The 18,888-nt window shown below is 41.0% G+C and overlaps 1 protein-coding gene, 1 non-coding gene and 1 pseudogene across 2 annotated transcripts in view; all 3 read left to right on the forward strand.

The window, feature by feature from the left end:
- hiw (highwire) overlaps window positions 1–18,888 on the forward strand; it is a 1,788,684-nt gene that overhangs the window by 8,890 nt on the left and 1,760,906 nt on the right.
- LOC136850175 (U6 spliceosomal RNA) lies at window positions 16,100–16,203 on the forward strand. Its single transcript, XR_010856569.1, has one exon. It is a non-coding gene; the product is annotated as a U6 spliceosomal RNA (small nuclear RNA).
- LOC136850128 (5S ribosomal RNA) lies at window positions 17,679–17,793 on the forward strand (annotated as a pseudogene).

Below are 18,888 nucleotides of genomic sequence, written 5' to 3' on the forward strand. Positions count from 1 at the left end.
ATCATCTGTAGGCACATAGGACAAGACCGCCTCTGGAATTCAAAAGTTTATTTCCTGTACTCTATCTTTCACAAACACAGGGAGAACACTTTTCGATACTAGCCAACTTAGGGCGGCTTTACTGTCCGACCAAACAAACAGTTCTACAAACTCACCCTTCTCAAAGGATTCTTTAATAAATTTGGCCATTCTTGCTGCTAGCAACAATGCCATCAACTCAAGTTTTGGAACAGTTAATTTTTTAATGGGCGCTATGCTTGCTTTTGCCATCATTAACCCTTAAACGCCTACTGGACGTATCATACGTCGACTAAAATTGTCTGTTGGGTGCCAAGTGGACGTACCGTATGTCGACTACAAAAAATTTCAACCTTTGGTCAACTTTGACTCGACCGAAATGGTCGAAAAACGCAATTGTAAGCTAAAACTCTTACATTCTAGTAATATTCAATCATGTACCTTCATTTTGCAACAAATTGGAAGTCTCTAGCACAATATTTCGATTTATGGTGAATTTAAAAAAAACTTTTTCTTACGCCATGTGTAACTCTGCCGAAAATTTCAGAAATTCTTTCGTCATTTTGTTGTAATTTTGCACTGTTCTATATTAGCCGTTACATAAAGTTTTATATAGGAAAATGTGCGCAATTTCATGTACAATACAACAGAAAATAACTCATGGTTGTAGCTTTTATCAGTTTTGAAATATTTTCATATAAATCACGATAACTGCCAAAATTTCAACCTTGGTCAACTTTGACTCGACCAAAATGGTAAAAAAATGCAATTGTAAGCTAAAACTCTTACATTCTAGTAATATTCAATCATTTACCTTCATTTTGCAACCAATTGGAAGTCTAGCACAATATTTTGATTTATGGTGAATTTTTGAAAAAAAGTTTTTCCTTACGTCCGCGCCAGAAATTCTTTAAATCACGTTGTCGTAATGTTTGCACTGTTTTATATTAGTCGTTACATAAAGTTTTATATATGGAAATGTGCGCAATTTCATGTAGAATACAACAGAAAATAACTCATGGTTGTAGCTTTTATCAGTTTTGAAATATTTTCATATAAATCACGATAACTGCCAAAATTTCAAGCTTCGGTCAACTTTAACTCGACTGAAATGGTAAAAAAATGCAATTATAAGCTAAAACTCTTACATTCTAGTAATATTCAATCATGTACCTTCATTTTGCAACAAACTGGAAGTCTCTAGCACAATATTTTGATTTATGGTGAATTTCTGAAAAAAACTTTTTCCTTACGTCTCTGCGTGCATGTAACTCTGCCGAACATCTCAGAAATTCTTTTGTCATGTTGTCGTAATGTTTGCATCGTTTTACATTAGTCGTTACGTAAACTTTTATGTATGAAAATGTGCGCAATTTCATGTAGAATACAACAGAAGATAGCTCATGGTTGTAGCTTTTATCAGTTTTGAAATATTTTCACATAAATCACGATAACTGCCAAAATTTCAACCTTCGGTCAACTTTAACTCGACCGAAATGGTAAAAATGCAATTGTAAGCTAAAACTCTTACATTCTAGTAATATTCAATCGTTTACCTTCATTTTGCAATAAATTGGAAGTCTCTAGCACTATATTTCGATTTATGGTGAATTTTTGAAAAAACATTTTCCTTACGTCTCTTGTGGTAACTCGCCGAACATCTCAGAAATTCTTTCGTCTCGTTGTCGTAATATTTACACCGTTTTATATTAGTCGTTACATAAAGTTTTATATATGAAAATGTGTGCAATTTCATGTACAATACAACAGAAAATAACTCATTTTCATATAAATCACGATAAATAGAAAAAATTCAACTTTCAGTCAACTTTAACTCGACCGAAATGGTCGAAAACTGCAATTGTAAGCTAAAACACTTACAGTCTAGTAATATTCAATCAATTAGCTTCATTTTTCAACAAACGGAAGTCTCTAGCACAATATTTCGATTTATTGTGAATTTTTGAAAAAACATTTTTTTACGTCCATGGCGTTTAATTCATGCATCATTTTGTGATAATATTTTCTTTGTGTTACTTTGATCGTTTTACAATTTTTTATATACCAAAATCATCGCAATTTAGTGTACAATACAACTAAAAAAAATTAACTCATTAGCTTTAACCGTTGTGCTTTTAGCGCGATTTGTATACAATTATATAAGTTTTTTTTTCGCTGTCATATATTCCAATATTTATATATGATAATGATATTTTTTTCCATTTCTGATGGTTGCATACTAAACTTCAGGCAATGACAAAAAAAAGGAGCCAAAAATGAACTCTTAATCTTAAAAACTAAGCGTGCTGTGATTTTTTGAAAAAAAACTTTTTTTCAGCTTCGGCGCTAACTCACCAAACGCTGCCGGCATATGGGAGAAGATTTGTGTAAATAGAGGCTCGGCGTTTAAGGGTTAAATAAGAGTTTTTGTTCTTAACTCTATAGGCTACACAAGCATATCAACCATATGCTAACTCACTGGCATTGCAGAATATATCTGTAATGGGTCTGGGAGTTGTTCATCCTAATCCAGTAGTTGCTTCCACAAATTCTGCAGGTATATCCTTGCCCTAATAGGAACAGGTAGAAGCACTCCTAATGGATCGTAAATCCGTGCAACAGTTCTCAACACTTCTCTCTTAGTCTGGCTGGACTTTTTTGTCTTAGTCTGTTGTAATGTCAAGGTATCTTTTTCTTTGCCCCAGTTCAGACCTAAGACCTTATGAGTTGTTTGTTCTCTGGCACTAATCCCATATGCTTTAGCAGTATTTTGCAACTAGTCATTATTACTCGTCCATTCTTTCAGATATAAATGTGCTTGTGTAAATATCTTATTTGCTTCAAAGAAAAAATTCACCAGTTCATTATCACCATTGCTAGTGAACTGCAAGTTATCTACATAATGTTCCTCTTTTTATCCTTTCTACGTCACCTTCTACCATAGACAGGTGTTTCTTAATCGTTGCATTCAGCAGAAAGGGAGAACATGTAGCTCCAAACAAAACAACTCTAAACCTATACACTAACAATTTACTGTTAGGGTCTGTTGGATCTTCCAACCATAAAAACCTAGTACTGTATAGCCTCTATCCTCCTCCCTGAGTTGCACCATTAAAAATGCCTTCTCTATGTCAATAATACAAGCAAATGATTTTGTTTTAAACTGTGGCAGAAATTTGAGCAGGTCATCTATTATATGTGGTCCCATCCACAAACAATCGTTCAAGCTTAACCCACCTTTCCCCTGTCTAACCGAACAGTCAAATACTATCCTAATAAGGGTTGTTGCACTGTCCTTTTTAACACCACGATGTGCCAAGAAATGACAGTCTTCTGTTTTAAAACATCCCACTCTCTCTATGAATCTCCTATCCTCCTGATCCTTCAGGATTTTCTGGTAGTGTTCTAGATACTGAGTGTCCTGAAACTTGACACTGTTTTAATCTGTTCAAAGCCAACCCAAAGTTGGAAGTTAATCTCTCTTATTGCCTTTCCAAGGCAATGCCACAACATACTGTTTGTCAATTTCAGAATAAGTTATAGTATTCTCAAAGTTCTCTAATACCTTCCATTCCTGTTCTGTTATTTCACTGCAGTCAATACCTAAATGATCTAAACGTCATAAACTTTCAAGATCTTCCCTTGGATCCTTTAATTGAGTAGCCCTTCAGCCATAATTATGTCATTGGTTTCCACTACCAGTTATAAAATGGAAACATGAGTCTCCTTGGTGGGAGGAGAACTACATGTTCCTGTTACCACATAACCAAATATGGTTGGTAGCAATACTAAATTTTCAAATTTCCTAAACCCCTAAACCCTGGGTGTAAGATGTTGTATACGTTGTCAGCCCCTATTAACAGTTCAGTAGGCAGTTGTTTCTCTATGGGTTGATCAAAATCTTTATCAGCCAGGCTGATTTTTGTTCTACGCAATGACCTTAATTTCTTTTTGACGCTGAATTTCTTTGTATATTCTGGTAGCTCATCGATCGCTATACAGTCCATATTTATTAATCTACCCCATTGAGGCACAGCGATGTTCACCATTTCATATTCCTTAACTGGTGTAGAAGTTAAGTAACCTCTCAATGATATAATTTCAACTCCCTTGCTTTTATAGTGGAGTCCCTCAAGAGCAGATTTCTTTATAAATGACCTCTCGGAACAGATATCTAACAACCCCCCTGTTTCGCACAGTGCAACCTATTTTACCCTTTAGGGTTATTGTGGCTGTAGGTAAGATCAACTTCCTAGTCGTCTTATTATCCTGTCCGGTATTCATCAAAGAGAGAGTTCCAACTTGTACCCCATCTACCTTAGATTTATTTGGCTGGTTTCGATTGCATATACCACTATGATGTCTAACAGTGCAGCTGTTATCATAACTTTGCCTGTCACAGTCGGAACTGAAGTGTTTATTAGATGTGCATACAGTATAAAACACAAACTCAGAGTTCTGAGTTGTTCTATCTTTCCTCCTCTGGTTACATAGGATGTACAATGTGTCCATATGCGGTTGCTTCCGCAAAGTGCACATCCTTTAACCTGGTTTACCTTGGCTTTTGTTCGTACTTTCTTTAGGCCTTACCGATGTTTTTTTTGGTCTCACAGATTACCGTTGTTCTACTGCGAAAGCAGATACCATTGTCAATGTATTAGCTTTTGCTGGTTCAGTCTGTGGAAAAGCCCTCAAATTGTGTATTTCTTCTTCAAGATGTTTTTTAGAGGTGTCAAATTTCAGCCAATCTTCTCCGCACCTTCGTATTATTATTTCACTTATTTTAGTTTGGTGTAGAGCAAGGTAGTATACATTTCACTCAATTCCAGCCTTTCACACTCCAATGATCTTATGCAGCATTCGAATTGCACTCTAAATCCTTGTAGCGATTCTGCATCTGCATTGGGAGTCTCAGTTTGGAAGAGTTTTCTAACTAAGCACAACTTGATTTTGTCTTTTCTGCCATAGGTCTCTTTTAACAGGTTCACTGCTTGTAAATATTTATCATCTAATTTAAAACCAGATATCAGTTCCAGAGCCTCACCTTCCAATAGGCCCTTCAAATAAGAAAATTTCTGTATATTTTCAAAATCAGTACGTTGGTGCACTGATACTTCATAAAGTTCCCAAAATGAATTCCATTCCAATACATCACTATCGAAATGTTTGAGGTCTAATTTGGGTAACTTCACGGTAGTTTTAACAGGCGATATCGGTGCACTAGGTTCACTTCTTACAGCTAGAAGACTCATGTTGGAGGAGTTTAGTCTATGAATTTCAGTGCCCACCTTTAGGCTGTATTCTGCTGGATTCATAATTTGGTCAGGTTGTCCTCCAGGATCTGTTAGATCCAATATTTCATTATCCAGTTCCTGGATTTTCTGTAAATATTCCTTCAAGGAGTCTTCCAGTGAAGAAATACTATTGATATCACCTGTATCAGTAGTGGTTTCAACCTTTTTTGACCAGTTAGTTATCACAGACTTAAAACACCCCTGTCTCCTCCTTAATTCTTCCAGGTCAGACATCTTAGCCTATAATTTACAAATACCAAATACACAAGTTCTTAATTACTAAAAGTGTACAAACTGCCAGTGCCCCCCTCCCAAAAAAATATATATATATATATACCACATTAGTAAATATATAATATTTAAAGATTGGCTACACCTCTTCAAATCAATAAGTGGTGGATCACTACCAGTTATATATATGTGCCCTTGACTACACATACATATATGCAGTACACAACAGGGTTTTATTCCAAATTAAATGTCACTGAAGTATCTTAAAACTTACCATAAACTTTAATCCTACTAATCCATTTCAGGCTAGGCTAACACGTGACATTCTAAAATGCCTGCCCCATCAGCCGGTCACATCTTTATCTTTATCGCCAAATATCATAACAATCCTTAAAATTTCATAAACCCTAACTATACAGATCTCTGCTCTAACAACCAATCACTGATATCCTGGTCAGGGCACCACTGTATTCTGACTCATTCAAAATAAGTAGAGCATTTCAAATCGTCAGTGTTATCATATAGCCTAAATAATTCGAAATGTACTGACCTAATCGTAGCCTAAGTCTTATACGGTACTGTGACACCCAGGTTGCTTCATTCTTATGATGTTCAAATTGTGATTAAATCAATGCATTGCTTTGTGTATACTAACTAAACAAACGATATAAACTTACTGTTGGCGCATTCACTGTTCCTAGCTCGAAATACAGTAGTTAGATTGGTGTGAGCACAATCTCTATTTCATGTCCCTCATCCAAAGCACACCTCAAGAAATTCTCCTTACATTTAGATATTCATATCTCCTAAAGGAAGTTTTCCCTAAATGTACTTTTAAGTTGAAAAGGACTACTAAAGTGTACTTGAAGGCACCGACAACTATGGCTGTATTCTTGAGCCCCTACTAGCTCGAACCACTCTGTATCAAGGTTATGAAGAGACTGACTTCACAGCCGTCTTTGACCGACACCAAACCTTCGACTAACCACCGGGCAAACAACCGATACATGTAGTTAAGCATTATTACATTTATACTTAGAATTAAACACTCGAAACAGCCAAGACAATGTTTTTCATTACTAAATACAAACACAACAAAACATAATATCCTTCTTCTACATAATACTCATTTCCACTTTGCATAAATTTAAAGAGAATACGTAAAACTATACCACAACTTGTGGAAAAGTACAGTCTCTCTTGTCGAAGTTTCAACAACAAGAAGAATTTGGAGAACCAATGTTCAATGGATCTAAAGTCAGATGTAAACCATTTTAGTAAGAAGGAGAAAGAAACGAAAGTGTGGGTGGAGTGATTGGTATTGCACCATCCAGTAGAGAGCTTAACCTGACTATACTATAAGGTGATGAGATTTTTCCATTTGTCTACAAGGGAAAATGTCCTCAACTTTTAGATTCAAATACGAAGCATTCTGATGAGACTTCCTGTCATCCGCCTTGACATTTTGGTTTGACTATAGTATCGAATTGTCCAGCACCAAACTGTCCGGTACCGATTGTCTGGACGCCCTAGGAACGACTTAGCTAACCACCTCACTCTGTTTTCTGCCGTACTCGACTAAACATCGAGTGCTTACAGCAACTTATTCTTGTTTTCTGGTTATATCACCGGATTTCGTTAGTGTTACACAACCACCGGAACGCATATTTCATGGCCCTCGAGCAGAGTCTTTCAGAATGAGTCTTGTCTTTTTATTATTATTACCTTGATTTAGATTCATCAGCAAGCCAGTAATAGTTTCGTCTTAAAAGTAATTCTTGAATGTTACACCATTCCTTTAGGCCAACACTTTCACATTTATGTTTTGCTTATGGGGCTTAGGCTACATGCAAGTCACCAGTAAATAATTGCCTTAAAAGTAATTTTTGAATGTTACACCATTCCATTAGGCCAAAAACTTTTGCATTCATGATTTATTTACCAGGCATAGGCTGCACCCAGCCACTAGTAAGTGATTGCCTTAAAAGAAATTCTTTTATGTTGTGTCATTCCGTTAGGCCAAACTTTTGCTTTTAGGATTTGTTTACTGGCCATTGGCTATCCACAAGCTGCTAGGAAATAATTACCTTTAAAGTAATTCTTGAATGTTAGGCCATTCCTTTAGGCCAAACATTTGTGAATTATTTTTTTTTATTTTATCAGCCTAGGCATCTCACAAGCCTCCGGTAAATTATTTTAAAGTAATTCTTAAATGTTACGCCATTCCTTTAGGCCAAAACATTTTTAATTTGTTTTGTTTACCGGGCCTGGGCTACTCATCACACTTTACTTTTGCAGAGAACTGAAAAGTAGTGTCTGGAACGTAGTGAGGAGAGAATGGTGCACATGTTTGCCTGCGGTGAGCCTTAAGAGAAAACGTTCTCGACAGCCGAGTATCAGCTGCTGGTTCTTGCTTCGGCAGTACTTTGGAACATTACAGAGAAGGTTCAAATGGCCCTGGCATACGGAGGTGTTTTTCCTGGTATCACACCATCGTGAATGTTCCACGTCTTTAGCTCCTAGTCTCCAATGCTGGCCACTTGCATCCACTAGTGGTGGGCATAATCAGTTAATGGATTCAATCACTAATTAGAGAATAAAAACAAATTGTTCTACAATATTAGAGTCGGATTTGCTTTCTTTAATGCTAAAACTACTTTTTTATATTGTATGACAAATTCAACAATAATTTGTATTTTTCCTAACACAAACCCACAACATCGTGTAATAGGAGTACAGTATCCTTAGGCGTGCATGCACACACGGCTATGGTAAACTACTTTTTGATATTGATTTTTCATTTATTTTAGAAGATACATGTACATTTCTTATCTTCAAATGCATACATGTATGAACATATAAAATGCTAATGTTATTCATACATTTTATGCATGTTTTTATGCTCTGATACCAGAAATTTCTATATAGATATAAAAAAAGTAGGTAGTAATCGATTACTAATCAATTATTTTTCATGAAAGTAGTCGGTAACCGCGATTACCAAAAATCAATGAAACGCCCACCACTAGCCTCCGCCTGCCTCCTTTTTCCTCCCGCCACCGCGTTAGTGAAACACGCCACTAGCCTCCACACGCCTCCTGCCTCCTGCCTCCTCTCGCCTCCCAGGCCCAGCTCAGAGCACACAGCACCCAGCGCCAGCTCATGTCCACCTGGCACCAATTCTCTCCTCCTATGAGCCCTCCTATATTATTCACTTGCTCCTGCACCTGGCTCCCTCGCTTCCTTCCCATGCCTTTGCCAGCCTTATATTTCGATTATCATGAATTTAACCATTATAACAGTGAAGTGTTGTGCAGTGGAGGAGGTGGCTACTCATCCCCCGATGCTCCTAGACGATGGTCCCTGTCACGCTTCCCCACATTGGGGAGAAGACATACTGGAAGTCCAAGGGAGGTCAGGGGTTTCCATACGGGTAGTTGGCCCCTCAGTCGAGCCTGTTGCCGGTCCCAGGTATCAACAAACAGCCATTGGAAAGGCATCTTACTGGATGTGTAGTGGAGGAGGTGGCTATCTGGCCCCTCAGATCTCTTAGACCTAAAGTCACTGTCCCACTCCCCTGCACTGGGGAGAAGATATATTGGCAGTCCAAGGGAGTCAGGGGGTTGCCCCCTCAGTTGAACCTGTAGTCTATGCCCAGGTGTCGGCAGACAGCCACTGAAAAGGCATCATGATGGAGGTGTAGTGTTAGTCAGCCACTGGAAAGGCATCTTGATGGAGATGTCCCAAGAGATAGGGTATAATGTGTCCTTACTCTTGGAAACAACTGTCTTTCAAAAAGCCCATGAGCTCCTCAATTTGACGCATAATCGGGGATAAAGCAGAGTCTTCCTGAGCCAATGAAGAAGAAAGCAGTGCCGAGCACTCAGATGCTCGCGCTGAGCGCTCCATAGTTGGCGCCGAGCAGTCTGGTGCGGAAGTCTGAAGTGGCTAAGCAGTTACGGTTGCCGTTCTCTGCGTGCTGTCAAGAGGTAGGAAGGCTAGCTTCATCTCTCAGCCTTCCTACATTTTCGCTGTGGTTCCCTCTGTCACTCCTTCGGTCCGACTTCGCGCTTGGATTCAACTTCCAGTCTCCTAGCACCAACCAGCTAGCATCGGGCGCCAATTCCCAAACGCCCATCCCCCTCTTCCAGAGCACTTGGCATCATTGGTGCTCAGCTTCCACTGCTGAGTGCCTAACACTTGCTCATGGGCTAATTTTTTCTTTTTTAGAGGATTGTGTTTGAGCAGAGTTGGTAACAGCCTGGTTTTGGACTAGGCCTCTCTTTTTGTTGTGCCCAGATTTTGGTGGATTATGGACTTTGCTGTCCTTTTTTAAGTTTGCCAGATATAAGTTCTGTTCCACATACAGCTTCGCATGTGCTTCAGACTGTACGAGGTACTGTCAGTCCACATGGGCTGCAGAGTCGACAGTGAGTTAGCACTTTGTCTGCAGTTTGCACCATGATCCTCCAACAAAAAAAGAAATTTGGTGGGCAAATCAGTCAAGTATTCTGGCCACTCGAATTTTTCTGGGCTCTTAAGGTGTGGCAGTCGTATTGAGCCATCAGAAGAGTGTCCTTCCTTTCAGGTGGGCCTTTGGTCCCCTAGTCTCTCGGGATCTGTGGACTCTATGGGACAAGATGATTTTGGGCCTGTCTGTCACCACAAGGACCCTTCACCTCCTCCCTTGGATTCTCCAGTCCCAAACTCTCTAGTATGGGCAACATTCACCATATACTGTACAGACAAATCCTTCTTGGTCCTCCTGACCTTACACATTATTATGATTCATGGAAGCCCTAAAGAAGTTTCAGGCTCATTTTAATGTTACGAGGACCCTCGTAACACATACTGTCCTATGTAGAATGACTCCTGAATCTGCAACGGTTATTGGTGGACCCTCCAGGTTCTTTCCCCAACCATTTACTCCATCATTCTCCCTCAAGAGATACTACCAAAGATGGTCCGCTCTTGCAAAGACCATGGCAAGCAAACATCAATCTTTTAGCTTCATCTACCAAACTAAAGGGTCGATTTTCCGTAACTTTTACCTCAGACACTTCATCTCCCTTTTTGAGACATCTGTGACCCAATGGTAGTTTACCTCTTTTCTGAGGAGGTCTAGGTTCTCTAGTACTCCTCCATTTACAAGTATAGAGCTATGTTAACTCAGGTTTAAGCACAGGGACCTAGATTTATTCCTATTCTCCATCCCTCCACAAGTCCTTTACCCAGCCAAGCAAGGAAGAAATTTACTCAAATTGTTTGTTACACTTGGGTATTTTAGCCAAGTTCAAGGTCCCATCCAAGACCTGGATCCATTCTTTCTCCTTTTAGATCATTATGGACTCCCTTGACTTCCAGGAGCATCCAGCATCTCATTACCTAACTCACCTGGTGCCAGCTCATGCTCCAAGTGCCTGCCAGCTCCTGAACTCCAAGCTTGCCTAGTGCCCAGCTCCTCTGGCGCCAGCCGCCAACTCATGTTCCGAGTGTCCGCCAGCTCCCAAGCTCCTAGCTTACCTGGCACTCAGCTCCTCTGGCGCCAGCTAATGCTCCGAGTGTCTGCCAGCTCCTGGACTTCTAGCTTGCCTGGCGCTCAGCTCCTCTGGCACCATCTCATGCTCCAAGTGCCCGCCAGCTCCCAATCCCTGAGCTTGCCTGGCACCCAGCCCGTCTGGGTCCAGCTCTTGCTACAAGCTCCCAGTAGTGCTCCCCAGCTTGGAAGTAGTATAGAGAGTTCTCTGTCCAGTTGGAGTTTTTTCAGAAATTCCCTGAGCTGAACCAGAAATCAGAGGACCTTCCATAACCTAGGGAGTTATGGCAAGAGCCCATCTCATCCTCTGTCTAAACGTGTTGTCCTCCATCTTTTTTGGAGTACATTTTGCCTACTTTGAAGCGAAGCTAAGGACGTCAGAACAGCCTCTACCTCCTTAGTTTTCAGACTATGTTCTTCACGTCCAGTTCTACTATCGACCTACCAGAAGTGGAAGCGATCTTTGCTTCTCACTATTTTTATGAAAGCTTAAACAATGTTGAAATTTTCCAATACCTGGAGACCATATTTAGTGACTGGCATGGCATCGCAGAAGGAAGCACAGGATCTTCTCTTGCTATCTCTTCACTTTTTCATTAAGGTGCTGAGTTTGGAGAGCCAGAGGGTACAACGTACCTGGAACACCTACCACTCTCAGTGGATGGGTTGTGGTTTCATTTCAGTGTAGGTGTCAGTGTTATCTAGTTTGTTTTTATTTTGGTGCTGCCCCCCTGGCAAGGGCGGGCACCTATTATGCTTTGCTAGCCATCGGAGCACTTCCCTAGCTACAAAGTTCCCCCTAAGTAGGAGGCAACCCTTGGTTATACCGCCACACCACTACGAATTAAGATGAGCACCAACCAGAGGCAGTATCCACCTGCAGTAGCTCTCTTAACTAATAGGAAATGACAAGCATTGTTTTCAGTGCTATAGCCGATTCACTTAAGGTAGATTCTTGGGCCTACGAGACGTTTGTTTGGCGGCCTCTGATTGGCTGGTACCGGGAGGTCTGCAGCTCGCACACTGTTTCATTTTAACGTTTGTAGCTCAGAAAACTTGCAATATGTTTATATTTCTTCATTTATCTCACGTTTTACACAAGATAGGAAAGTTCTGATCATACCATAGGATTCGTTATTAATTGTACAACTAAATCGTGATTTTCTGAAACCAGTAAGATAAAACACAAAGGAATTACAACGAGTAGAAGTGAAGAGAGAAGCATTTCATTCTTTATACCTGTTTTTACATATCGTCGGATTTTGCATCATTGATGCGATCAAGATAAAATAAAACTAGTGTTTTCATACAATAAATTCACCCTGAATACGCTGGTGCTTTCAGATTTTAGATGCGTGTGATATGTGAAGAGAAAATGAAGAATATGTTGTATTATGTAGCATCTGTACTTGACTCAGTTTGGCAGTAGTGCCGAGAGACGGTGATCTGCAAACAGCGAGAGCGTTGGGCCGCCGTTGACAGTTGCCAATTAGCAATATGAGAAGTTTGGAGTTTCGACAATATTTACCGTATTATTATGTCATTACATTTTCTGCACATAAATGCATAGAATTCTTATTATGACTGTCAAACTTTTTCACTCCAATATCATATGTCCGTATGTCTGGACATATCTGATAAGAAAAAATTAATAATCATATGGATACATCTGGTTGTGTTGGCTTCAATTTAGTCTACATGAGAAATTTGCATTCTGTAGGCTACATGATAAATAAAAGGCTAAATAATTATGAGTTCATTATAATGGCCGCTTGCTTCTCTGGTCAATAACACGAAAAGCTGATGGTTTTTATATGTTCATGCAATGAACGAAAGTACATCTTTTTATTTCTTACCATAAAATCTATTGGCAATGTAACGAATATAAAATTCTGTCTTTTTCAGAATTTGTTTGAGCTCTTACACCAGAACGTTTATTCCTCTATATACATGTTATATTTGATAATTGTGCAGGCCTGTTATTTATCATGTAGCCTACAGTATGCAAATTTCTCACCTAGCCTAAATTGAAGCCGACACATCCAGATGCATCCATATGATTATATATTAATTTTTTCTTATCAGATATGTCCAGACCTTACGGACATAATCATATGATATTTGAGTGAAAAAGTTCGACATTCAAAATTGAAAATTCTATGCCTTTATTTACAGAAAATGTAATGACATAACAATACGGTAAATATTGTCGAAACTGTTAACTTCTTATATTGCTAACTGGCAATTGTCAACGGCGCCTCAGCTTTGCAGATCACCGTCTCTCGGTTTCTACTGCCAAACTGAGTCAAGAACGGATGCAACATAATAAGACATATTCTTCATTTTCTCTTCACATATGACACGCATCTAAAATCTGAAAGCACCAGCGTATTCAAGGTGAATTTGTTTTATGAAAACACTAGTTTTATTTTATCTTGATCGCATGAATGATGCAAAATCCGACTATATGTAAAAACAGGTATAAAGAATGAAATGCTTCTCTCTTCACTTTTACTTGTTGTAATTCCTTTGTGTTTTATCTTACTGATTTCAGGAAATCATGATTTAGTTGTACAATTAATACCGAATTCTATGGTATGGCCAAAACTGTCCTATCTTGTGTAAAACATGAGATAAATGAAGAAATATAAAGATATTTCAAGTTTTCTGAGCTACAGACGTTAAAATGCAACAGTGAGCGAGCTGCATACCTCTCAGTACCAGCCAATCAGAGGCCGCCAAACAAACGTCTTGTAGGCCCAAGAATCTACGTTAAGTGAATCGACTATAGCAACTTTTCAATTTCAAATTCATTACATGACTTAACGTTTTGGAGTAGAATATTCAATTTCAAATTCATTACATGACTTAATGTTTTGGAGTAGAATATGTCCATGATCCCATCTTTTATCAATGTGGAATCAGCTATGTAATTACTGGGTAAGTCACTTATATAAAAAGGACATTTTTATAATAAAATAAAGTTTTATATATACTTACCCAGTAATTACATGATCAGAACCCTCCCTCCTCCCCTCTGATGGACATTAGGCATAAAACAGAATGAGGTGGTTAGCTAAGTCGTTCCTGGTGTTGCCGTTAGGAGACGGTACTGTGCACCTACACTGAGCAGTCGAAGCGCTACCCGCGAAATTTGAATTTAGGCTGCCTTACGTGGAAAACTAACAGCTCTGTAATTACTGGGTAAGTATATATAAAACGTTGTTATAAAAATGTAATTTTTGTTTTTGCATTACCTTTTGTATTTTACTTTCAAAGCGTATTTTGTATATTTTATTTTGTTCATGAGACTTACCTGCCAGATATATATATAGCTGTATTCTCCGAAGGTCCGACAGAATTTCAAATTTCGCGGCACACGCGTGATGGCCGGTCAGGTGGTTAGTACCCATTCCCGCCGCTGGGGGCGGGTATCAGGAACCATTCCCATTTTCTATTCAGATTTTCTCTGTCGCCGGACTGTCAACACCTGTTGTCAGTTCCTCCGCCATTTGGATTTCAAAATTTGTTGTCACTTAAGTATTTTGGTTGTTTTTGGTATTCGACTGGATCTGTGACTTGGCATACGCTCTTTGTGGACCGTTTTTGATTTTGCTTTTGACTTTTCTTATAATTAAGATGTCTTACCTCTAGCTATCGAGTCTGTAGCTTGGGTGAATGTAAGGTGAGGCTATCAAGACTTTGATAGTTCCTCACTCTTTATGTATGATATGTAAGGGTGTTCAATGCTCTATGGATAATCGGTAATGAATGTGTGGGATTGTCTGAGGGTGAGTGGAAGAAATATGAAGCCTATATGCTTAAATTGGAGCGTGATAGGCTGAGGAATCTTCCTCTAGAGTGCATCCTTAGATGGACAGTCAGGGTTTTCTCCTACTAGTAACCCTGTAGTAAATTTTAGTACTAACCCTGTAGTTTGTTGCTGCAGAAGGTAATTCCCTGGCTCTCGTGTGGAGTCAACGTGCTCTTGAAACTAAAGTGAATGCAATTCAAACGCATAGTGTTAGTGCTAGTGCCCCTAGTGTTGTGGAGGGGCGTCAGATCGGCCCTATAATGCCTCTAGGCCTGGACCTCTGTCGAACTCCCAGGACCAGGAGGGGGCATGTCGAAAGCCGCATGAGGGTTACGGGGCTTCCCACCGATCTGGCGTCCCTTCGGCAGGTCCTGATGGCGCTACCCAGGCTGCCAGGGATCGTGCTCAGGCACGCATCCTGAAGGATTGCTTCTCGTCCTCCGACACGTCCTCCCGCCTCGGGGTTGGAGCTCTCGGTTGGACTCTCGCCCTCTTAAGAGAAGCTTAGAGGAGAGGGCGCTTCACGTCCTCTTCCTCTAGACGTTTGTACTCTTCCCGAAAGTTGCGTGGATATTCCTCTGCAGAAGAGAATAAAAAGTGTTTTCGAATGATCACGCTACTCGACCCCCTGTCGCTAAGGCAAGGGCTAGAGCTTCTTCCCCTGTGGAAGGAAGTATACGTCTCTCGCCCCCTTTCCTTCTCTCAGGTTCAGCCCTTCTCCCGAGAGAGTGGCTTCTCCAACGCGTAAGATTTTGTTGGGTTTGCAACAACAGCTGGATGCTCTCATGAACCTTTCAAGATTCTGAATCTGCCTGTTAAGAGGTACAGACTTTCACCTTCGTCTCCCGGCCGGGAACGATACAGAGCGTCTGTCGTCTAGAGAGAGTGTTTAGTGGCTTCCTATTCGTCTTCCCGAGTTGAGGTGTTGGCCTTTTCTCTTGTCTCGCGCCAGGAGCGCGTCTTGCTCTTCGTGCGCTTCTCACGCTTCACCTCACCTTGGCGCTCGCGCGCGCTATCCATCCGACGCTGCGCCACGCTGACTCACTCTCTTCTAGTACTTGCCACGGGCCTCTCGCGCGTCCACGCCATGGCGCCCGCGCTTTCGCTTCGCCGATAGCTTCAAGTCTTGTGTTGACACCGCTCCAGTTGTTTATCATGTCGCACAACTACCCGCTTCAACATCTGATGTCCTTCTTAATTTAGCCAGTACTTGCTTCGGCAGTACATATACTAAATTGGAACGATACAGAGAAGATTAGCATGCTCTTGCGCAAGGATGACACGCTAATCATGAAGCGTTCCACATTTTTATGTTTACTAAGCGACTTCTTCGTTCGCGGGAGTTTACGCCACGTATCGAATCGGAACTACTTTCACCACTCACTCAAGACCCGCCAGCTGCGGAAGAACATCCTCTTTCGTCACAGCCTTTGTATGAAGAGAAACTTCTTTCGTCTTCTTCTTCCTCTGATTATCAGACTCTGGCTTTTTTCTTAGGATCTGTTTCCTGAGACTTTTCAACCTTCGGCTCCTCTCTCTCCACCTTCGCAGTTGTCTTTGTCTTAAGGGGGCGTTTTGAAAAAATCGAAATCAAATTTTCTGGGATATTTTTTATGGCATCATACATATCCTGACTATCTTCTCAGAAAGTTTTATTTAAAAAGTTCGCCACAGTTAGGAGTTATAAACAAAACAGTAACCTATCATAGTCAAATTACATTTTTCATATAATGTAATGATATTGTCAGTATATCGGTGGTAATTTCCTTTTAGCTATGGAATAATATCTAATGCGATCTATGGCAACCCTGTGGACATAGTACGCATCAGCGAAAGACAGGAATGCCGCAGGGCAGTCAGTGGCAGTCAGTCAGTAGCAGCTCAGAGCTTGACTAAGTATGACGTCGCGCTGGCCAACCTCAGCCGTGTTTTGACACTCGCTTCATTTAGCTTCATTTAGCGAAGTTATATTACTTTGCAGGTCTATTTTTTGGCTTTTCATTATGTCATAAAAACATCAAACTGTGTAACGGCAAGCAAATAAATACACAGAGAAGCAAAAAATATCGTTTTTCTCAAAACTAAAGTTATCGACATTCAAACTGCATCTCCTTCATAACGCTTGCACCGATCTCAATGATACAAAAAGTAAACGAAAGCTAAATGTTTGCCTAACAAAGGGGCTTCCATGGGAAGCAACACGAGACCCGCACCACGAGAGAGTTTTTTCCCGAAGGAATGTCACTTCAAGAGGTAGCAAGTGACTCCTTTCATCTCCAGACTCCCTTTGCAACCAGGCTTCATTTTGCACAAGCCTGGAAAGAGTGAGGGCAGACGTTTGGTCCCTCCTACTGTTAGAGAGGTTACTTGATTCCCTTCCTGTCTCCTCCTCTTTTTTGTTTTTGTTTCCCAACTGCCTTCCTGTCAAACAGAAAATTGTTTGACCTGCTCGAACAGATGTTCGAGCGGAGAGCAGTGGATCAGGTCTTGGACACGGTGTTCCCGGGATTTTACTACAGATTGTTTCTAGTCCCAAAACTTTCCAGTAGGCTGGAGACCCGTCTTGGACGTCAACAGGCTGAACAATTTGGTCCGGAAGGAAAAGTTCAAGATGGAGACCTCTCAGTCAATACTAGGAGCCCTTCATCCCGGGGATTGGATGGTATCTTTGGATCTCAAGATACTTATCTTCACGCCCCAATTCATCCACGTTCGGTGAAGTATCTCAGGTTGTCTTGGGGACTAGACTTACCAGTTCAGGGCTCTCTGCTTTGGACTCTGCACAGCCCCGGCCATACCACGTTGAAAACACCGCTTCTCCGATCAGCGAAGTTAAGCAACGTTGGGTCTGGTCAGTCCTTGGATGGTTGACCGCCTGGGAACACCAGATGCTGTTGGCGTCACATTTTGCTCGAGGGTGTTTACACGTCTCTGAAAACGTTGCGATGCAGTTGCATCTGTCGCACGTCAGGATCTCACTCTACTTGGACGACTGGTTGATTCGGCGTCGTCGGGCGAAGGTATCTGGAGGACCTTCAGTTGACTCTGCAACTCGTGAAGTCCCTGGGACTTCTGGTCTGTGGAGAAAATCGCAGCTGATCCCCTCACTGTCCATTGTGTCTGGGAATTCAGATCTATTCAGCGGCTTTTATAGTGTCTCCGTCGCAAGAACGGCAACTTCTATGTAACGGAAAAGTCTCGGCCTTCTTGGAAAAGGAAACATGCTAGGTGAAGGAAGGAATGAGTCTGCTGGGGACCATTTCCTCGCTGGAGAAGTTTGTTTTCTGGGAGTCTGCATCTCAGGCCTCTTCAGTTCTTTTTGTTGGAGAACTGGCAAAGCAAGGAAGACTTGGAAGAGGAATTGAGAATTCTTCCTTATATAAAGAGGATCTGGGGTGGTGGCTCGATCCTGGAATTGCAGAAAGGGATCTCCCTCAAGCTTCTGAACCCCAACCTAGTGTTGTTTTCCGACGGGTCGTCAACAGGTTGGGGGCAACACTAGGGGAGAGGAAGTGTTAGGAACCTGGAGAGAGGAACAGGTGTCCTGGCACATCGACTTCAAAGATTTGGCGGCTATCTTTTAGCTCGCCAATTCTTTGAGGTCCAAGTTTGCAATCGTGTAGTTCTAGCAAACTCGGACAATACTACTTGTTCCCTGTTCAGCCTTGCAAGAGAGATTATTCTTTGAGCCTATGCTCGCAACATTTCGATTCTCACAAGTTTTGTTGCAGGGGTCGAAAATGTTCGAGCAGACCTGCTCTGTTGGCGCCATCTACTCCTGCCGAAGGAATGGAATCTTCATCAGGAGGTTTGCCAAGATGTTTGGAAATTTTGGGGTCGCCATCTTGTGGATATTTTCACGACCTCAAGAACAGCGAGGCTCCCTCTATAAAGCTCATCTGTACTACTCGACCCTGGGGCAGTTGCGATAGTTGCTCTTCCTGGGATTGGACGGGAATAGATGTTTACGCCTTTCCCCCGTTCTAAATTCTGGG

The sequence above is a fragment of the Macrobrachium rosenbergii genome, chromosome 2 (assembly GCF_040412425.1).
Source record: "Macrobrachium rosenbergii isolate ZJJX-2024 chromosome 2, ASM4041242v1, whole genome shotgun sequence".
Classification (NCBI taxonomy): Eukaryota; Metazoa; Arthropoda; class Malacostraca; order Decapoda; family Palaemonidae; genus Macrobrachium; species Macrobrachium rosenbergii.